Consider the following 6,353-nt stretch of genomic DNA (forward strand, 5'->3'; position numbering starts at 1 on the left):
GGGGGGGGGTTAAATGGAATGGAGACGGTAATGCACTGGGTCTAGACGCAAGAACCGGGAGTTATCAATAATTAACTTTGAGCATAACAGGATAGAAGAGAAAGTGGTGTGACGATAAAATAACAATTATTATGTAAACTGAGCTTTTGACGAGCTCCGCGGCCTGAGGCCCCATTTCTGTACAGTGTTGCCCAGTTACGGTTTAGTTGGTGGCACCGCTGTCCATTCGAGTAATGTTTTTATATATTTATTTTTATGATTGCCCAACAAGTGTTATTAGGCTCTTTATGATATTTTTAAAAATTGTGGTCACGAAAGTCAACATCCTCAAAGTTAGTAAAACGCTAGATTTTGTTTGTTTGTTTGTTCTTTGTTTGTTTGTTTGTGTTTGTTTATGTTTGTTTGTTTATTTGTTTATTTGTTTGTTATGGTGTGTGTGTGTGGGGGGGGGGTACTCTTGATTTTGTTTTGTTTTGTTCTTGTTGTAATTTCATGCTGTTGTTTTTCTTTTTAGGGGGAGGGTGGCAATTTAGTTAATGCTATCGTTGTTTCTGTTATGGTTTGCTCCGCCTATAAGTATGCTGAAATTTTGAATAGCTAATATTTTATTTTATGAGGCCATTGGGGCACGATCAAAATCTATCAAACTCATCTTAAAAGTTCATTATAACATCAGGAGTGAATTTGAAGTCGTAAAAGACCTTCAGAGGGTGCGGTGGTGGAGCGATTAGTGCGCTCGTCTCCGAAGAGGAAAGTCCGGGTTCGAGCCTTTGTTCGGACACGGACTTTTCGCCCCCTCCTGCCCATCCAGCAGTAATGGGTACTTGACTTCAAGTTGGGGAAGTAAAGACGGCGTGGAAAGGAACTGGCCACCCTACCACAATATGCCGAAGGCCCAGGAAGTTGTCTCTCTAACAAGGCAGTCCCCAATGTCCAGATCGGATGCGGGAACAACTTTACTTTAAAAGAACTTCACTGAGATTCTAATCTACTTGACCAAAATGCAAAGAAACGAAACAAGCATCTTGATATTAGAGAAATGTACAAATTATCTGCGATAAAATATTATTTGATTCCAAGTCTAGTAAAGGAGCCGCGCAGACAGTACAAGTGAGTTTAGTTATCGATTTTTGCTTTCTCCGCGTTTTCTCTGTGCTGAATGGACTCGGGAAATTATATCCAGAATTTAATATCAGCAATACACGATATGTTTCAGGAAGTTTTCGACGTGCTGTGATACTATCTCTGACTTTTTATAGGAGGTCAGATAAAAGTAAGAACCGCCACCTAGACAACCTGTCTTAGCTGAAATTGCGTCGTTTTTTTGTTGTTGTCATTTTTTTAAAACTCAAAACTGCTTTTTTTAATAAAACGTTGAAATAAAACAAGAGAACAAAAAGAGTACCAATAAAAAAATCTTTAACAAAGAGCATTAATATGAAAAGAAAAGCGATAACAAAACCTCATTACTCCCCCGTTAACAGATTTCAGGATTATTGGGATAAAGGCTATACTAAACTCTAGTTTTTTTAAGCAGACGGGTTGTTTGTTTTAATAAGTGTTTTACGGAACTTGCAACACAATAGGTCATATAAGTGCAGAAGATAAGAAGTGTCACAAGAGAGAAACAAACACAAAAAAGAAGGAGGGGAGAAAAAGACGATAGATGTTTGATAGGACAGAAGAAGTAAACCTCACCAGAGCACCCGTCAACCACCCACTCACACGGGTTAGTGTGACGGTTGCACCACCTCCACGGGACAGATTCTGGGGGTAGGCATCACTCATAATAATAATAGATAACAGAGAGCATTTTGTATAGCGCAAATCCCCGCTCAGCATCAAGCTCTATGCGCTTCACAATCTATACAATTACCCCAGCAGACCTGAGAGCATTCTGAAACAACCTCAACTTCTTGGGAAGCATACAGTGCAAGCTGCCAATTATAGGCGATATAAACACTAACATACTGACAAGATCTTCCGCTGTCTCTGGCCGGGTACCCATTCCCACCAGGGTAAAGTGAGGAAAATTCGCGTAAAGTGCCTTTCCCAAGGACGCAACGTCGGGCCCGCGGCTCGAACCCGAGAACCCCCGAACCGCCAACCTCACGATTACGAGTCCGGTAGCCTAACCGCTAGGCCACCGACGCCACTTTCAAAACACATTACAGATTGCATACTACGAGAAAGTTCGCTCACTAAACAAAAACCGTACTCGTATCCACACACAAAAAGACCCTTAGGGGATCATTACTTTTCGCTGAACTTCTCGTAAAAGTCCTTGTATACCCAGTTATGTTATAAATTCAGAGAGACCAAACGGTACTGAAGCGACATCTATATAATTATCGTATCTATGGTGACATGATTTGCATGGCACCAGTGTCCTTCTGGGAATATTGATTCCCAACGTTTACCCATTGGGCATTTAAGGTCCAGGTCACATTAGTGGATGACCACCGAGCAGCAACGATCACTGTCGTGGCAGTAAATTACAGAGTCGTCAGGTAGTCGGAACACTATTCCTTAAAAGGGGGCTAGGCTATGTGGACTGTCCTCGAAATAACGGGGAAATGGCCTTATTTGAATAACTATCTTATAATAATTTTCAATTCTGTAAGAAGTTTTAATTGCTCAGGGGATACAAATGCACTATACATACATATACACACACACACACACACACACACGCACAACACACACACACACACACACACACACACACACACACACACACACACACACACAAACACAGAGAGAGAGAGACATACTCACAAATATATATACATGTATAGTACATACATGCATGTATGTATATATATATATAGTATGTGTGTATGTAGATGAGTAGACAGACAGACAGACAGACAGACAGACAGACAGACAGACAGACAGACAGACAGACAGACAGACAGACAGACAGACAGACAGACAGACAGACAGAGAAATAGATAATATAGATTATGTAGATGTAGATCTGTATGTGTGCGAGCGCTTTTGTTTATTGGTGTGTGTGTGTGTGTGTGTGTGTGTGTGTGTGTGTGTGTGTGTGTGTGTGTGTGTGTGTGTGAGAGAGAGAGAGAGAGAAAGAGAGAGAGAGAAAGAGAGAGAGAGAGGGGGAGGGAGAGAGAGAGAGCGCGTGTGTGTGCGTGCGTGTGTGTATGTGTGTGTGCGTGTGCATTTGTGAGATTTTTTGTGTGTGTTAGTGTGTTTGAGTGGGCGCTCGCTCTTTTTTCGTTTCTTTATCTTTTGTTTCTCATCGTTTGTAAGTCTGTGTACACACGTATATTTATGATTTGATCAGTGAATAATATGTGATTACTCCTCCCCCCCACTCCCTCTACTACCACATCACTCTCTCCTGTAATAGGTCTGAGCGAGCAGTGGCGAGGAAAAGAGATAGAGAATTGGACGAACACAAAAAAATAAAACAATAGTATGTTTTGTCATCAAACAGCAAGGTAGTAAAGGCAATCTAACCAATCAACTCACTAAGACGACTTGCAGCTTTCAAACGTCCGCAGCATTTGTCCTGTCTTTGCGGCGCCGTCAGCTTCCACTGTTCTAATCGTTTTTTCGCCATGGTTCAAAGGCTCAAACTCGTAGTAGTAGTAGTAGTAGTAGTAGTAGTAGTAGTAGTAAGAATCCTCTGCGAAGCGAAAAAGTACAGAGTCCAGACTGCAAATTATTTTCGTCACGTGCTAAACCACATCCAAGACACTGTTAGAGAAACATGTACTGACTTTGGGCGCTCATGTTAGGTTATTATGTTGCTTGATAAACCGGACATTCTTCCAGTTCCCGATCCTGTTTGGGGTTTTTTCTTCACGTCGTTGAAAACACCATCACCTTGTTGTGGTCTATAGACAGTACATTAATTTCGTTTCGCAGTGAAGAATCTTTCGTCTACCAAAACCTTCGAATTTTTCATCTACAGTTAGATCTATCCTTTTTTATTGAAAAAGTCAACAACTTTCCCTCTTCAACATTTTAAAAACTGAAAATATACTTTCCGGGATGAAACAATCCTCGACTACGCGTTGCATTAAAATGATGCACTAATTCTCCTTGAAATTATTGTATTTTCTTTTATTTCCTGGTTGTGATTTCCAAAAATATTGCCAGGTTACGTTATACACTTAAACGAACCTGAAATTCTCAAATCTAGCCCATTTTTGCTTCAACTCGAAAAACTATGTTTAACGTAAATTATGGAAAATTACGCCAACATTGACATTGCACACATTATTTCTCGCCTTAGAGGTAGAAAAATGTCAGAACGTGCAAAGAAAGAAGACGAAACAGTAAAACAGCATAACAGGCGCCATATTTTAGTTGTTTTTTTTTCCATCTGAGTCCATTTCAGCGTGGTGCAAATGAGTTGTGTTTACGTTCTCACAAAATTGAATAGCTCATACTTTTCAGTGGTTTTTTTAAACGGGAGGTTTAGCAAATCGTTAAGTAAAAATGACACAATTCTCTCTGACATTTTGACCCTTTTGAAATACTAAGACAATGACGTCAGAAACCAAATGATCTATCAACTCTATGAAAATCGTAAGATTATTCGGAGTCGCTATCAAGGTATTCAAAGAATTGAATTTAAAAAAGCTTGACATAGTGTGAAACTCAAATTGTTTAGCTTCAATTTTCTCACAACTATGTATTGAGCTGATAGAGCTTTGTATTTCTAGGGTAACAAAAAAAATAGAGCTCAATATATCTTGTATGAGCTTAACATTCAAGCAAATGTAACGCCACTATACCCGCCGCCTCAATAAAGTGTGTTACTCCTCTAGTAATTTTCCTACTTCTGTGAAATATTCCTCAACATCTAGAGCACCATGGTGGAAGTTTTACTCTTTGACAAACATGACAGTTAAACACCATTTCAGTGGCACTGCTCTTCTGGGACGTTTTGGAATAAATCAAACACTTCTGTATTTGCTGTTGCGTCAATGGTAGCACAAAGGGTCCAGGGAGAAGAAATATGCACTCTCGAGATTTACAATAACACAGCATGTATTGAACTGTTTGGGCAACAGTAAGACTCCCTTTTGCTATTGATTGATCGAACTAATTACTCAAACAACATGCTTTGTGTGTCAGATTTCTGTGCTCATGGGAAAGCTGACAACAATGCTGACAAGTGTGTCCTATCCGATTTCCATTCATTCAAGTTCATTTCGAGTTTCCATTCATACTGCTCAGTTGAACACATGGCAATTTGACCGCAGCGAAGTTAGAAAGAAATATGTCCACTGGTGTTTAACAACTAAACTGAACTTCTAAAAGTGGCTGTTTTTTGTTGGGTTTTTTTGTTAAGTAAAATAAGTTCTTGACTGATAAGAAGGGTAGCGAACCATTTCAGTTGACTACTACTGTTACCTAGCTCGGAGTATTCAAGCAGGATACCTCGTTAAGTGTTTCCTGTATTACAATCATGAGTTCAACAATCTACAAAGGACAAAATAATTGTGTCATAAGCACTCACTCACCCACCAGAACAAAGGGCAAAGAGCAATTCCTTCCATTTCAGCTTGAAGTGTTTCGACTATCTCTGTAAGTTTTGCAATTTCGCAATACCAATGCACTGTACAGTGCACAGCGAATGTTGGAATGGGTCTCAGGATTCTGGGTGTTTTTCTCCTGGCGAGCGTCTTCGCAACTGACGGATATTATCTATTAATTTATACATTTATTTATTATATAAATTCATCATTTGTTTGTTTATCTATTTCTTTTCATTTTTGTTCATGCATGTATCAATTTATTAGATTTATTATACAGTTAGTTTTACTCGTTACCTTGTGTGTGGGTGTGTGTGTGGGGGGGGCAATCCTTTTTTTAAAAATTAAGTTTTATTTTTGTATTATATAATGGAAGCTAAACGTGTTGAGAAAGACGATTCACTAAATTCAGACTGGCGGTTGCTGTGTGAATGTCGCCGTGTTTGAATTTCGTTTTAAAAGACAGCATAAAAAGTAACTTAACGATTAGCAACTTTCCTTATTTGAAAACAATACCTACCACACACATTTTGCAAACTTGTTTTCGTGATCTTAGTCTATAAATGGAAAAAAAAACAGTTCTAATCAATCTAATCAAATATCACAATTCAAAGAGAATTAGCATGTAAAAACTCATTCTTCACTTTTATATATCGTGGGTTCATTCATGCTCCCCGGTGCCAATGGTTTTGCCTTTCGACCATCTGTTCCCAAACCATTCAGCGAAACGTGTAAAGAATTAGCACTAGGTGCAAATGTGAGGTGTGCTGACAAAATGAGTTACTTCTCGCTGTCCAAGAATGGAGATATCGGCCGAACATCGACACTGCGGTCAGATTT

This window comes from Aplysia californica, unplaced genomic scaffold, assembly GCF_000002075.1.
Source record: "Aplysia californica isolate F4 #8 unplaced genomic scaffold, AplCal3.0 scaffold00355, whole genome shotgun sequence".
Lineage (NCBI taxonomy): Eukaryota > Metazoa > Mollusca > Gastropoda > Aplysiida > Aplysiidae > Aplysia > Aplysia californica.